Source organism: Gigantopelta aegis, chromosome 4 (genome assembly GCF_016097555.1).
Source record: "Gigantopelta aegis isolate Gae_Host chromosome 4, Gae_host_genome, whole genome shotgun sequence".
Classification (NCBI taxonomy): domain Eukaryota; kingdom Metazoa; phylum Mollusca; class Gastropoda; order Neomphalida; family Peltospiridae; genus Gigantopelta; species Gigantopelta aegis.
The window spans coordinates 72,734,936-72,752,585 of record NC_054702.1 but is presented as its reverse complement, the minus strand read 5'-3'; the positions used below and the strand labels follow the sequence as shown (position 1 = coordinate 72,752,585).

The window sequence follows — 17,650 nt, the reverse complement described above, 5'->3', positions numbered from 1 at the left end:
TTCTATTATACATGTATATATTAAATGAATTAAATATTTTAATAATGTGTGGTCAGTTTCAGACTACCCACCAACATCTTCACCGCCTTACCTTCACAGCACTTGACGGTAAACGTCCCTTTATCATACCACAGACCCCCACCCCCTCATTTACCGCCTCCCTTCGCGCTGCCACAGTAAGACAGAAAAGCAGTAATTTGTGAACTTGAGGGCGACACATTAATCAGCTATAGTCGACGATTGTCAGTGGGTATTCGGACGCACCGCAGACAGTAGAGGCACCACATTTGCCACTAGGCTCGACGTTAGCGTTATACAAGTGCGCTCTACGCCTGTTGTGAAGAGTGGTATTCTTTGTAGTATTATCACTCCCACGGGCCTTGAGATCCCTAGACCGCGTCGCTGGCTTTCTGGAGTTTAGTCGTGGTTACCGGAAACTTTGACAACTTTCCGCCAGGGCGCTCGGATAGGAAGGATAGTACTGTCTTTGATCTAGTGGGATATATCGCAGGACGGGGATTCAACGTTTACTCGTCTACCTGGTAAGTACAGCTAGTTAGTAAATAACTTTATAGACAAACTGGACTGGTTGTGCGATGTGGGAAGATTTCGCGCGTAAACACTTTCAACTTGCTGAAAGATGACGAATGGTCTTTGATAGCGGACTTGGACAGAAGGTTTTTTTTGTGTTTTTTCGTAAACATTTTCCCAAAGATTGCTTTTGGCAAATGCGATGTCTGTTTTATTTCTTTTAGATCGCGGCTGTAGAAATAAACGTCGTATTCCGTTTCTAACGCAGGAAAAAGATTGAAATATAAACTTGTGAATCAAACACTCTAATCGGCGCTTGTAAACACAAGTGATGAGGCGAGATAGCCCTTTGCTGGGGAATCTCGCGTTTTCAATGAAGTGGGTCCCGGAGGCACGTGTTGGTGTATCAATGAAATACATAGTCAATATATCGTCTGCTTCTTGCCCAAGCAGACGTGAACTCTCCCTGCCTGTGGGACACGAGTGATTAAGGATGTGGCGGGCTACTGACACTTATTGCTGAACTATTCAGTGCCAAGTTGTCGCACATTTACTTCCAGTTGGGACCACGGTGCCAATATGCGAGTATCCCAGGAACACCGGAGTCAAAGACTATATCGTTTATCAGGGCCGGAACCAATATGGTTCAGGGTGACCGTGTGTGCTTTGGTGCACAAGCGCAGTTCCGGACTTATTTTAATAGGGGAGCTCATAATGTAGTTCGGCAATGTCGATAATCAAGACTCCTTACCTTGTACACAGGCCAAATTAATTACTTTGTTAAACAAGACTGGTTAAAAAAAGAGAGGACTCAGGACTCTCAGACCTCTACCTAAATATGCGTGGATAAATAAAGATGTTAAACATTACATTTTAAATGAGTTGTCACAACAAATATTGGATTTATACATTATTTGACAATAACAAAATGTTAGCACCTACATATTAATGGCGCAAAAGACAGTTCTGACAGGTATGACCCATCTGCGATCTGCCAGCCTCATTGAGCTTGGTTTATACATTAATGGTTAAATCAGTTTTACAAGCATATATTTTGAAACGTCCAGTAGTTTTGGACTGTCAAATGTCATGTAAATGTAAACTGGTGTAACAGATTCGAATTCTGTCAACATATATATATATATATATATATATATATATATATATATGTATGTATGTATGTATGTATGTGTGTGTGTGTGTGTGTGTGTGTGTGTGTGTGTGTGTGTGTGTGTGTGTGTGTGTGTGTATATGTCTATGTATATGTCTATGTATATATATATTAATAACTTAATAACGTGGAGTCATTTATCAGCATACTAAAGAACAATATGACAGATTAATTAATAACATTTATTATTGCCAAAACCCTTTCATTTTGGATGGTTTTATCGTTTCGGATTGTAACATTCTATGCAAATCTGTGTAGTAGGTTCGAATCCTGCTAGCTGATACTTTTTAAAATCTTATATACATGTATATCAATAACGTAGCGCCATTTACCGATAGATTAAATAAAATAATATGACAGATTATGAACGAATGAAAATCGCCTCCGGTTTCACTGTACTGTAATTACTAGGCGTCTTGAGCACTTTATTAAACTGCTCAATTGGTTCGATCAATCTAGGTTCCTGTATCTTTATATTTAGTGTTATTTTTAAACTATTCATTTAAATTACCATGTGAAAAACGACTATGCAGTTTGAAAGACTATTAATGATTTGCATTTATTTTTAACAATTAAATTGAATCTAATTATTTGTTCTTACATTATAAACTATTATCATATTGTCATAAGTTTCATAATATGGCAACAGGATAAACACGATATTCATTATATGACATAAAGTTAGTCATTATATGACCATTAATTGATTCAGAGTATTGTTCTGTTAGCACTGCTTTGCTTGCTGTCATTTACATAATTAAAATCGTTAATGTCGGTAATGGTATTGCTACAATGACGATACATTATAACAATAGTATAACAGAACAAAATCATATAAACTTTATAACATTGAAAACATTGGTGGTTTTATTACATTACATCAGATCATATTATACATGTATATCATGTATAATATAGTAAGATAGACATACAGACAGACAGATATACAGATTTTATTTTAACTTAGGTCTAAAAAAACAAAATTGTGTTTCCGGGAATGTGCAAAAAAAACGTATGAACGATAGGTCGGCTTTTTTTACATTATTATTTTTGTATTACATTTTTAGTCGTTTCACTTACATTTAATTTTTTAATCGAACATTTGTTTTTTAAACATTACTTTATTTCACGTCGGTTTTTTTGTTTTTTTGGGTGTGGGTTTTTTTTGTGGGTTTTTTGTTTGTTTGTTTGTTTGTTTTTTTATTGTGATTTTTGGTTGGGAGTTTTCAGTGCTTTTTTGGTTGGGATTTTTTTTTCGATTCTTAATTTATTTTATCTAAAATAATAGTGTGCTCATTGATTCAAATATACTTCTTTCATTTTTTAACATTTTATTTTCTATCCAGTACCATGGAAAATATCAAATATGAGAAAAAAGTGGATGAAATTAATTTTTAAGCACCAAAAATTAGTATAATACACTAATACACACCCTCTGCAGTAATATCAAAGGCATGCTGTAAATAACGTCACATACCAGAGTCGTTTTCAGATGAAGGTTTTTAAGAATAGCTTATCGCATATTAAATGAACCATTAAACTCTGAACTCAGTGGTTATCAATAGAATCTGTAATTTGAAAACGATGTGTTTGATCTGACTAGAATGACAAATGCAAACTGTTTTTGCTGAAGGTCTGGAATTGGTCATTGTTGTGCATAGAATAGAACCTGTTAGGATCTGATTGCTGGACAAAAAGTTAAAGTTTGTTTTATTTAACGACACCACTAGAGCACATTGATAGATTAATCATCGGCTACTGGATGTCAAACATTTGGTAATTTAAAGTTAAAGTTTGTTTTGTTTAACAACACTACTAGAGCACATTGATTTAGTATTCATCGGCTATTGGATGTCAAACATTCAGTAATTGCGACATATAGTCTTAGAGAGGAAACATGCTACATGTTTCCATTAGTAGCAAGGGATCTTTTATATGCACCATCCCTCAGACAGCATAGCACATACCACAACCTTTTATATACCAGTCGTGGTGCACTGGTTGGAATGAGAAATAGGGGGATCGATCCCAGACTGATCGCGTATCAAGCGAGCGCTTTACCTCTGGGCTACGTCCCGCCCTCTATTGCTAGACAAATAATGTAAAAAAAAAAAAATATATATATATATATTTTATTAGAAAAACCCCAATGTACAGTCACCACTGCTAGTTAATTCAACCATTATTCTAGTTTAAACTAATTAGGAAAGGAAATTAAAACGGGTGTGTGTGTGTTTTCCAGCTTTTTAAAGTAAAAACGACAGTTTTTGTGTGTAAGGGGGGTCTTATTGACAACAGTCCTCTACCCTCTCCCTACACCCGCCAGGCTCTGTCCTGGTCGTATTACCAAGAACAGATGATAGCAACAAGTACAATATGCTGAACAGCAAAGGAAACGCGAATATAATTTTCAGCTGTAACATTACATTTTGTTTCTTAAGACACGATTAACAGATATATCGACCTGCAATTCTCCTGGATCTCAGTATATGTTAATTTAACACATATTGAGATTTAGGACCATTATTGGTTGTCGCTTCACAGAAATGAATGTTTGTGATCAAATAAATCCATTCTAAATACAAACTAACCGTAACCCTGGTTTGCCTTTCTTTTTGGCGTTCAGTATAGTTAGATAAATCTAAGCAATGTAATTATTCCTGTCATCACCAAGCAGCTTATTCATTCTTAAAATTAGTCCTTGCAAGTTTTTCGTTGGATATCGATAGCCGGACAACAAGTTTGCATTGATATAAAGATATCACACTATGTGTGTACAAAATTTGTAATCTCTACAACAAATAGCCCCAAAAATATTTTACTTTTGTAAATTTTTAATGAAATTCCCGTATATTGTGGTTTTAGTTTCACATCTAGTGTTCTTGTCTTCCTTTACATTAACAATTCAGTCTCCGGTCGCAGCCAATTCAGCGCTTGTGGAATGAACACAACACATGTCAGCGTATATATCTGAAAAACGTTGACACATATTGTTTCCATGTCGTGCAAGTTTCATGATCTTCTGAGATGCGTTTTGCGAGACAAATGTCGACTCTCTCAGCCAGTAAGGTCAAACTATTCAAGCATTTTAAAGAATGGTTAAAATTTTGAAATCATTAGGATAATTAATTCATCGACTTTCACAATGAATGTATGTAACGTTAAAAGTTTATTATTTATTTAGTACTTTCAATTTCAATTCGGAAGTTATTAATCAGTATGGCTGAATAAATAATAGTGTCTTGCTGTGACCAAGTTGATGTTTTATTCATTTTGATCTTTCTGAAGTAAAACGAAAAGGTAAAAAAAATCAATGTAGTTTTATCTACACAAATGGATATAATTTACAGAATTTATCCTGCCCGATACCTATAGGTGTTTCAAAACAAAATGTATACCTAACTGCATTATTTTTTTATTTTTTTTAAATTTATGTATGTATTTGGGTTTTATTTTATAGTTTCAGTTTACTTAGTTAGTCAGTTAACAGCTACCGTACTTATTTTAACTAATGTATTAAAATAAAATACAAATTGAACATATATAAATGTATTTATTTATTTATCCTATAAATTACCCATGATATCCATGTCATAAACCCATGTGGTAATTTAGTGTATTAATAATGGTATGCAAATTTGCAAGGTGTCTAGTTTATGATGTGTTACTGCGAACGAGTCATTTGTTTACAAGCTGACAAACCTGTATACCTGAGCGTAACGTTTCTTAACATTTAGTTAAAATGCGTGACGTTAAACTAATTTGTGCTAATCGTGATGACGTCATATTACCGATGGAGGCCATTTTAGTACTTTAATTTACTAAAACTCGAATTAAAGTTTATTTTAGAAGTGTTGTAAGGATAAATAGAATTCGCTACTCGTGTTTTTTAATATGTAAAATATCAACCTCGTCTAGTTAATCGGTATACCGATTAATATAAGACTCGGTTGATATTTTCCATATTAAAAATTACTCGTGACGAATCCTCTCTCTCTCTCTCTCTCTCTCTCTCTCTCTCTCTCTCTCTCTCTCTCTCTGTGTGTGTGTGTGTGTGTGTGTGTGTGTGTGTGTGTGTGTGTGTGTGTGTCTATCTCTCTCTGCCTCTCTCCTGATATTTACTACGGACACCATTTTAGAAAAAAAGTGGTCAGTATATATAAGAAACATATCATAAAGATTTGTATGATTTATCTTAAAAACCAGTGACAAGAGGTTCACTTCGCTAACAAGGAATTATAGAATAGTAAACAATCTGTCATGTCCAATAATGAATTTACAATCTATAGTTGTATCGACCAGGGATGTCTTACAAATAATGCGTAAATCATCTGTAGTGCACACATGATAACATCTATCGGTTCACGTCACGTGTAATATTCAACGAAGAATTGATGAACAAGAGAGAGACCACGTGTAAACTCCAGTAACGAAAGAAACGAGATTACTTGCAATATCCACTGAAGGAAGAAAGGAAAGTAATATTCAATGTTGGGAGGGGGAGAGAGAGAAAGAGAGAGAGAGAGAGAGAGAGAGAGAGAGAGAGAGAGAGAGAGAGAGAGAGACAGAGACAGAGACACAGAGAGAGAGAGAGAGAGAGAGAGAGAGAGAGAGACAGAGACAGAGACAGAGAGAGAGAGAGAGAGAGAGAGAGAGAGAGAGAGAGAGAGAGGGATTAAAAGAAAAGCGATAGATGTCAGACAGAGGGGTGAGGCAGAGAGACAAAGAGGAAGAGACAGACAGACAGACAAGCATGAGATCTTACATGATTATCCAGTTAATGTAGAAAACACAAAAACAGATTACGTGCGATATTTAAAGAAGAAACACAGAAGAGAAATGTCACATTAAGTGAGAACTCACGTGCAAAAGAAGCAGAGAGACATTTAACGTATAATTTCCAGTGAAGGAAGAACTATAGAAAAATAGTAAGTATTACGTACGGACCTGTTTGAAGTAAATATTTATATTATATCTATTCTGTAGACCGTTACTAAAACTACATCTTTTCTGGCAATTAAGAATAATTAAAATACTAGAATGGCATCACAGATGTAATATCTTGTAATATCATTTCTGTAATATCTTAATCGTATACCTGGTGAGTCGCAGGAGCTAACCACATGTCTACAGGCTCGAAAAAAGCAGAAAAAGAAGTTGTTGCTGCAAATAGAAAGCAATAGCCTATGTAGTGGTAACCTGCACTTAAAAAACTGACAAAGTAATTTTTGTGTCATATTCTTCAGAAAAAGTGTAAGCATAATAGCATTATGATTTCTACTAACCAGAGGTGTTGACTGCCTGTTGGACAGGTATTGTGTTGAAATGTTTGTTTAAAACCAAATCATGAAAATAATATTTGTTACAGGGTGGAGGTGTGGCTAAAGTAATGTCTTTGGTATATTTTATTTTGAATTTCTTCTTTATTTTTTTTCTTTCCTTTTTTTGTTTTTAAGGTAACACACAATAAGTGGGGTTTTGTTTTTAGTGAGGGAATAATATTTAAATTATTATAAATAGTTGTTCAAACAAACAATAAGCCAAATCCATATTCATTTTGAAATTTGAAATTAGAAGAAAAAAAAATTACCTCCATCTTTTCGTTCTTGTTTTTGTAACAGCACAGATGAAGAAAATCGTTTGTAAATACCTATTTACTGGAGTATCGCTCTCGCTCATCGTCTTCTCTAAAGAAGTTTTCATCAAAAAACTCTGAGCCCCTCCATCAAATTTTTCATTTAACTTGAAATGGCCGACAGAGAATAGTTGTCAGTCTGGAGAGCGGGTGACAATGGGGAGACAACACCAGCCAGTGTACAAGACGATCAGCCATTGCATGAGCGACCCTCTTGCGTGTGTTTATATCACGGATAAAAAGTTCTTGAAATCCCATCGTGTTTTTAGCGTTTTGTTGTTGGTAATTTCTCGTCATGTAACCCAACAAAGAGAATATTTACTGACTCGAATTTGCACAGTTTTAAAAATTTGCCTAAAGAGCCTGATAATAAACGTTGAGTCATATATTAACTCATTTCCAGGAATTAGAATATTCACAAAAGCCTGTTCTAAAAGGAAGCTGGCTCCCCAAAAAAATTGAGGATTATAGCAGCTTGTTAGGAAAACGAGGGATATAGGTCGAGAGAAGGAATAATTGATGATTGATGTGTGTTTGATAGACTTACAGCGATCAGAACTTGATTATAGAATTCATCTATATCTTATATTCATCAATTCATATCGTCGGCTAATGGCAAAGGCTGTATAGAATCCAGGAAAAAAACTAAACCAACTTGCTACTGCTAAGTGGTAAGATGGTGGGGGTTGTGGAGGAGATTGGAAGAATCAGTGAAATGCGAAATGACTGGCTACAATGGGTTAGCTGGTCCGTGAAGGGGATAAGCGTTTTGTTCGGAGACAGGGCCAATAACTGTCCAAGACGTTCTCGGAATAGAAATTAGCAAAATGATCCTCGTTGATAATTGCGAGATCGTAGTTGCATGCCAGAGTGCTGGTGAAAGGAGACATGACGGGATATAGAGGGGGAAATTATCTCGGGATCATTTCGTCAGTTATTGTCAAATCGCGCCTTTATGCTCGTTGCGCTTCAAAGACACTGTCTTGGTTTGTTCGCGTCCCGTAACAGATTTTACTGCGACCCGAAAATAATTATTTCAAATGCACATGCACCATGATCACGTCGTGGTCAAATGACGTGGATACAGCGCTCAAACTCTGCTGCTACGCAGTAGCTGTGCTAATATTACTTCCATTTCATTGCAGGGAACGAGAACTACATTAATGTGTCCCTATCGAGCCAGGTTCAAGCACGTCCAACCTAGGCCAAGACTGTGGTTTCCCGGGTCTGGGACTTTCATTTTTATTTTGCATTCATTCTTATTCGGAGCTAATTTAAATGGATTTTGTCTTGGTATAAGATGTGGAGTTTTGTTTATTAACACTTCCGAACTACATTCTATTAATGTTAGGCACTCCACTCCCCCCCCCCCCCCCCCTTCCGCACACACATCATAACAACCTAGATCCTAGCCTGTTTGTATTTAATTAATGTTCATGCACGTTGTGCATAGCACACAACCTCAACTTACTGAGATGTCAGTCCAGACATGATGGTTCAGAGATAGAAGTATGTATATAGTTATTTAGTGTTAAAGGGGAACTGATTAACTAGAATGTAATTATATAATAAATAATGCTAAAACCAGTATTAAATTATTTTATATTATATTTTAAACCAATACCAATTCTCATAAAAAATTTACCAAAAAAACAATTAGATAAATAAAAATGTTTATTAATAAATCACCATAAAATTGTTTGGATTAAAATCTCATTTTCAATACAAGGACAATGATAAAATGCTGGAACAGTCATGATAGGCAGTCGACCTACATTGCTACTAGTATTCGATAGTCTGCAGCACGTTGAAACTAATGACAGAAATGTTTCAGCAGTTGGTGGTAATTTGTTAAAAAACTTTTTTTACTTGAAATTTCTTTTAATGTTATATGCGTTGATATGACTTTAAAACTCAATACATTGTACTGTGGAATCCGTTATTTTCGTGTGGTTACATTTTAGTTTATTGAACAGTCAAGGAACTCAAAACCATCTTCGTTAGAATTTGTGGTTTTCATACTCGCCCCAGTACATTAGTGGGTGAGCAATTCCTTAGACAAGAATGGGGTTCTTGTAACGCCACAATATTATAAATAAGTTTATGTGGTAATAGATTTCATTTTAAATATGCATTGACGAAATATTTGTCAAATTTATGATACAATGATTCATATTGTGACATGAGCTATGAAGGAGTGTTTTGAGGGAACATTTTGCTTACAAGCTGCAAGAAAGGTACGTATGTCTATAAAAAGAAGACATTGAAATTTAGATGTTTCCATTATAAATATATTAATATAAATATCTCACTGAACACTAAAAGTGAAATGCAATATAATAATCACTGAGGTATGTTAATAATTAATGTATTAAGGCACACATTGCAAATTATATCATACGTTTGTTTGATCACAGTATAATATTTAAGTATTCGTCCACCAAACTTTAAAGTGAAGAACTGATAACGAATTATTAGATTACTTTAGAAAACAATTATTATCCATCTTCTTATATTAAATTTACTTTTATTATATTTATGAAGGTTTTTCTTCATTTCGTGTTCATTTTTATGTTTTTATTTTTCTGTCAATATATCGGTGATGTAAGCTTAGTCATAATGTACATGTATATACAAAACAAAAACATACATCATAGTTAATATTAGGAGATCTTCCTGTTAATAAATAACAGAAAATAATTAACATCCAAATTAAAATATAAATACTTTAGACTGTTTTGCATAGAAGTGCGTTAAGTTTTAGCTTGCGGATTCAGCTCTTTTCACGTACGTAGGCTACTCAATTCAATTCCAATTCGTTTATTGCTTTAAGCTACAAACTTATCAGCACAACGTATTTATACAGTATATATAAACACACGGGAGAATTCAATTATTATATACAATGAATCACATGTTTTTGATCCAACATATTCAGTAACAATACATTAAAATATATAAACCAAAAGATAATAAATACGTACATGCATAGAAGTAATACATTCACAGTTATAACAAATAACTTTTATATTAGACAACAGATGAGTGCCGTAACTTGTATGCCAAACAAATATATTTACCAATATTAATTAAATCTTTAGTGTTCTGGGGTTTGCATCAGCTGTATTTAAAGACAAAAGGATTTCGTCTGTAGTATAACTTGATATATCGTTCTCTTAAGTTTTGGAATAATGGGCAAACTAGCATCGTTATTACAATGGTGACTTCCACAAATACACACACTGTTATACTGTTGGTAGTTGTTTGTTTTGGGTTGTTTTTAATTTAAAAACTTGATGCTTGCCCAGTGTTTTTACTCCATTATATACCATATAGAAAACGGTGTGGGTAAATAATTAAAAAAGTCTACTCTCACAATAAAATTAATATTCAAAGTTGAAAAGAGAGAAAGAAAAAGACTAAATCATAAAGCCGCTAGACCCAACTGAAATAAAATATATTCCTAGTGTTTATAACCGCCACCACTCCACCTCCCCTAGGGGTCGTTTCTGGGACAGCTCTTACATTCGAAGATTAATGCCAGATAGATTTAGTATCGATCAACCTATTACCGAGAATCACTATTTACCCACTGAGACACGATTATATATCAGTTTGAACGATTATATTTAATAGTAATGTGATTATCTCATTACTTTGTAATAAAAGGTACACTGGAAAATAATCGTCTGGAATGAAAATAAAACAATTTATTTTTTTACCTTAGTCATACTAAAATCGGGTATACATGTACAGTGTTTATTAAGTACGACACCTAGGTTCTAGGACACTCGATTCTAATATAACTTTAATATGTATGAAATACATTGCACGGATTATTAAAAATAAAATAAAAACAAGAAATTTATTGTCATTATTCATACTTAAAACAACTCTATCCGCATATCAATATTTATATGTATCTATATCTATATTTCTCTGTAGCTACATCTATATCTATAAAATAATTTTATCTAGATCTCTTTAACTTTACATATCTATATCGATATCTATATCAATATCAATATCAATATCTAAGTATACATACTATGAATTTCAAGGCTTTCACTGATCTCATTTTATGTAATAATAATATTAATTGTATTTTATATTTATATATATATTTGGTATCTATCGCAGGTAGTGACGGATATTATGCTTATGAAAATAGGAAAAGTGATATTATTTATTTATTTATTTTTCTTTTCTTTTCTTTTCTTTTTAAATATATTTATATTAAATGTTTATCTATGTCTTTTTAGTTTTCATCGGCCCCTATTTTGCTGTTGTCGGTTTTGATCTTTTTGTGGGGGTTTTGTTGTTTTTGATATAAGTTACAAAGGAATATGTGCGTACCTTCCATCAGTATTTAACTATATGATATGTTTACGCTCAAGTGGATAGAATTCCCTAACGAAACGCGATGCGTACATGTGGCTGTTTTGAAAGTGCTTTAAACTGCGAAATGGCCGCACACTACCGGAGATCAATCTTGGGGTCTCATTAAAGCTTTTCCTTATTTTTTTAAAGTTAAAATATGTTGACGTTTTCCGGAAATGTGAAGACATCCAACCGCGTGAGCTGCAGGGCGTAATTTCGGTGACGACTGTCTGTTACCGGGGTGAGTTAGGCTGTCGCTTGTGTGATGGCTAAATACTGACAACTTTGGACATGAGCATTGTTTAGCATTGGATCCAATGGGCGCCACTCCGATATAACTTTGTCCCCGGGGCTTCCAAGCGAATGAGAAATAGGGTTGACAAATAGAGTTGTTTTGTCGAGTCCAGTTCGATGAACAAATGACAAAAAAGAAATATAGATGTGTTCTTTGAGTATATATGTATTTTAATGTTTTAAAAATATGTTATAATAAAAGAGGTATTAGTATATTGTATCAATTAAAATGTGTTACAATCCTCCAGAGATATGTATACTGTGCGTCTATTTTTGAGGTCACATATGTTATAGTTCAAAAGCGTACATCACTATTCCCCTCCTCTGTCTCCTGTATCAGTCTCTCTCCCTCTCTCCCTCTCTCTCCATCCCTCCGTCTCTCTCTCTCTCTCTCTCTCTCTCTCTCTCTCTCTCTCTCTCTCTCTCTCTCTCTCTCTCTCCTCTCCTCTCTCACTCTCTCCTCTCTTCTCTCTCTCTCTCCCTCTCCTCTCCTCCCTCCTCTCCTCTCCCTCTTTCTCCTCCTCTCTCCCGACTCCGTCTCCCCTCTCCTCCCTCTCGAAATCTCTCCCCTCCCTTCTCTCTCCTCCTCTGCCCTCACCTCCCTCTCTCTCCCTCCCTCCTCCCTCCCTCCCTCCCTCCCTCCCTCCCTCTCTCCTCCCTCCCTCTCTCTCTCTCTCTCTCTCTCTCTTCTCTCTCTCTCTCTCTCTCTCTCTCTCTATCTCTCTCTCTCTCTCTCTCTCTCTGTGTGTGTGTGGTGGGGGAGGGGGTTCTCTCTCTAATATTAAATACATGAAAGTTTCAGTTGGACGTCAATATTTAGTACATATATTGTAATATATAAAACTCACAAATGTATTCACCTGAACAAAAATTTGTTTTTATTTTAAACTATTTTTCTGGTGTATGCTATAAAGAATGTTCTTACCTCCTAACCTAACCGCCTACTACCTCCCTAAAACTACCCGTCAATTTACTTATCTTCCTTACGACTTTCTTTCTTATCAGTGGAGCTTTGTACCCATGTATAGCACTAATCCGAGTACCTATCTAAAGAGTGTACGCCACCATTCACTTATGCATACATTTCAAAACAAAATTCTAGTTTAGAATATATTCTATGAAATCTGAACGACAAAACCGTTATCCGTGATCAGAACCGTATCTCTGCACAATGCGGAGTTGAATGGGCGTTTAGCAAACTAGTTATTGATTCTATAAATCTGTATCTAATGTCTCGTCTTTAGGACAGCCACTCTCGAAGAGATCCTTTACTGGACAGTACATCCTTTTGACAAACCACGAGAAGGACTGCCACTCCCAGACTAGATTACTAAATAAAACCTAGCAATATCGTAGGGATTCATGACTGTTAAGTTTAAGAACTAATCTCCTTTGATTAATACCTTGCAAAATAAATCAACATAGGTTGAATTATCCAACCTTGTGCCAGAGGACTACCTTATGTTGCTGTTATACACGTGGCAGCATGTTACTCCTACACGTGTTTTTATTTAGTATTAAAAATAACAAGTAATTTCAAACCAGCGGTTTATTTATATTGTACAGTGTTCAACCTACATATATATACCCATCAATAAAATATTTGAAAAAGAATTTCAGTATTTTATATTATTTTTTAATGAAGACCTCTTTGTTAACCGGACTACATTTTGCCACAATAGTGGTGTTGTGCCTTAAAGACCCATCTCCCTCCTATTTACCTACTAACTTTAAAACTTGAACAAAACATAGATAAATGTTTAAGTCTGTATATAGTGCATTAGCTACAATGGGAGATTTGCCGTGAAGAAAACGGTAACCAATCCTACCCTCACTCCACCCTACCACTCTCATCCACACCCAATTTACTACACGTAAGCTTTCATCACAGAAAAAAACTACTTTTTACACATCCTATGCTACTTCTTGGCGTCTTATATCGTCTACCCCACGCCCACCCCTAAAATACTTTGTCTACGGCCCTTGTTAAATTGATATATACTTGAAAATGCAATGTTACTTTTTACTGTATAAGTTTTTAAGAATCTAGATGTAAAGATCACGACCTAGCCTCATGCATATATGTAAAAAGTGTAATAAGCGTGATATGTTGCATAAAGAGAACAAATAATCCAGTTTGGCGTTTTGCTCACATAAAGCGGTTGGATCAATTGATATCCCTGTATACGTATCTTAATAGGATTATAATTGAGCGCTGCACTTAACGCATATTATGATTGGTTTCTTCAAGTGTCAGGTTGGCTTTCATAAACGACATTTTGAGTTATGCATGTACACTAAATTGTTAGCCTGTAGTACGTTTTTAAAACAGTGAATTCTCAGTTTTTACTCTCTCTCTCTCTCTCTCTCTCTCTCTCTCTCTCTCTCTCTCTCTCTCTCTCTCTCTCTCTCTCTCTCTCTCTCTCTCTCTCTCTCTCTCTCTGGTGAAGTCAGATGTTGTATTCACAACAGGCGTCCTTGAACACTTCTATGATGAAAGCATACCAAAATTTACCCCCACACTCACAGTTTACGACATTCCAGGACATTGTTTAATCAGTGGTCTAGAAAACAAAGAGAAAAGAAACTGGCTACTCACATATGGCTAAGATGATTAATATCAAGACTAGATTTAGTTTTAAAGCATGGTTTGAACTTTGTGCTTTTGAGTTTTATACTGTTACTCGGTCAACATTCTGCATCATACTAATTAATTTTAGTTTAATCATAATTCTTCTTTTTTCTGGCTGACTCTCAAAATTATTTATTACCTCCTTACTTTTTTCATATTTAAAAATGTTCCCCTTAATTTAAATACCCTTCTGCCCCATACCCAGCCACTGGCCTTGCCAGAAACCTGGTATGGGGTGGGCGTGTTTACATACATTCATATATAGTTGTAAACAGGTTTCTTCGAGATTATTTTCAAATTAATTAGGCTTTATGGTCAAGAAAATGATCTTATTCTAACTAACTTCATTTGACTTACGTTAACATAAAACATATATGATTTTGTCCTCTTTTGGATGAATAAATGAATGAATGACACCCCAGCACAAAAAATACATCGGCTATTGGGTGTCAAGTGTCGTCTTTTGAATAACAAAGCAGTTAGACCACCCTGTATACTTACTGTCAAATAGGTTTCCGGAATGAGGATTGGGGACAAAATACTATTTATTATCCATGCAGCTCGATTCTTATAATAAAAAGTATGAGTAGTACAACTACTGCTATTATTTATGATGTCGGGAGCGAACTGTATACTCCTATATTATAATAAAAAGTATGAGTAGTACAACTTCTACTATTATTTATGATGTCGGGAGTGAACTGTATACTCCTATATTGACCATGGCGCAATCATAGTTAGTACCGTTATCCGCCTTTTTGCTGCGAATTGTATTCTGCATACGTTGATAATGGCTCATACTTAGTACCATATTCCAGTCTCCACATATTCGCTCGTCTCCCTTTTACAACATTATGTATCCACCATAACTGTTGCTATTACTACCACTACTGCTGTTGCTGCTGCTACTGTTGTTGATGATGATGATGATACTGATGATGATGCTGTTGATGCAACTACTACTATTACTGCTGCTGCTACTACTATTATTACCACCACTTCTACTACTGCTTCTTCTTCTATTACAACTGATATTGCTTCTATTGCTGCTGCTGCTGCTACTGCTACTGCTACTGCTACTGCTACTGCTACTGCTACTGCTGATGATGGTGGTGATGATGTTAATGATGAAGGTGATGATTATGATATTGTATAGATTAAATCTGATTTTGGTATTTGGCTTCATGAACTAATTAGCTTGTAACATGGAAGGAAGTGTTCTAACTATTTTAACTGTTTTTCAATAGTTCGATATTAACTCAACGATCCAGTGACCCAATAGCCAATGTGATTTTCGTGTTAAGGTGTCAACAAACATTCATTCATTCACTCTGTTTTAGTAGTAAGCCAGCATTCTAATGACGTGGGGGTTTTTTCCTACTATTGTAATAGTAACTCAGCGATCTAATGACGTATGTTTCTATCATTGTAATAGTAACTCAGCGATCTAATGACGTATGTTTCTATTATTGTAATAGTAACTCAGCGATCTAATGACGTATGTTTCTATTATTGTAATAGTAACTCAGCGATCTAATGACGTATGTTTCTATTATTGTAGTGGTCTAACTGCGTGTTCGCTTATTGTTGCAGTAATAACTCAATGGTCTCATGACGTATTTTCATTTTACTCAACGGTGTAATGACGGGGTAGCGATAGCAAACTCTATTAACATGCCTTTATCCAATTAAGGTACCCTGGGTCCCATTGAGTTTTTAAGTGACGGAGTCCAGAGCAGAAGGGAGAGGTGTACATTTGAGGTGGACGGAATTTGGAATAGTATTTTAGGGGGGGTGGGGGGTAAAAAAAAGCCAAAATTCATGACTGGACAAACAATTTAAAGCCAAACAAGAACTGACTGCTCTGGCAAAGTTGTCCATGTAATTTTGAGCAATTTAGATGGGCAGTCAATCTAAAGTGTTTTGGGCTATTTACGAAATAAAAAAAAAATATAAAAAATAACAGGTTTTTCTTTCTGTTTTATATAATGACGTATTTTCCAACAGACCAATGGGATTTAGAAATTTGTCAAAACAGACTTCCCCGAAGACAGTTTGGAATCCCCTGCCTCCATTCTTTGTACAAAACATAGTTTTGCTCTCGTGTGCAATTTTAATAAAACCAAGAAACACAATATCATTATATTGCTATTTTAAGACCAAACCAGAATGTTTAATGTGTCCTTTTGTGGTGCTGAAAACGAATGCGAATTGTATTCTCTGTAGACTGTAATTAATGAATGATATATACAGTAATACTTCTAATATGTTGTGTGTGTGTGGGGGGGGGGGGGGGGGGGGGGGGGGGGGGGGGGGGGGGGGTTATATGTTGATCCCTTCTTTGCTATTGGATGAAAGCGTATTGTCCTTTACAGGTGTTTTGTGAAAGAATAAATAATAATAATATTATTACTTATAATAAGTTAAGCTGGCAGTGCTGTATAACGATGGTCTTAAGCAAACTGGATTCATGGAATTAGTAAACAGAGAATGAGTCAGCACAGAAAGGGAAATATAATTTGACAAATTGTGTCTATGCTGACTTGCAACGGGTGCCCAAACGAAGGTAGATACCTATAGCAAATTTCACATTGTACCGGATCGGCAATATCGCGAGGTATTCGTTTTGATTTTGATGGCAAAATGCTGAATGTGTGGGACCTTTACAAAAAATAGGGTTCAGTCCGACAGCGAACACGACAAAAACTGTTTACTTCGCACAGTGTATTGAAAACCGCTATGAATCACAAAAGACTATGTATTTTGTTCATCACAATATACACCCGATCGCTGTCTGCTTAAACGGTATTCATCCTGTCACAACGCCAAACGCGAGGAAATTGATATAGAATATGAAAAAGTTAAATTGTTAATATTATTATTCCTCTCTTCTTGTATTAAAAGATGTATCATACAACACAGGGGGACTGACCTAAAAGAAGATTAACTATACGTATGACGCTAGTATTATATCAGGGCCGTGCTTAGTGGGAAGAGGGGGCAAGGG

General features: G+C 35.3%; 1 protein-coding gene across 2 annotated transcripts in view; it reads left to right on the top strand.

Annotated features, from left to right (window-relative positions):
• Positions 1–286: 286 nt before the first annotated feature.
• The window catches only part of LOC121371064 (homeobox protein Meis1-like), a 161,020-nt gene continuing 143,656 nt past the window's right edge, over positions 287–17,650 (top strand). Inside the window, exon 1 of one of the 2 annotated variants that reach the window (XM_041496691.1) lies at positions 287–542. The gene's annotated coding sequence lies outside the window, so the exon portion shown is untranslated. The remainder of the gene's footprint in view (positions 543–17,650) is intronic. The other variant, XM_041496693.1, reaches the window with a different exon arrangement.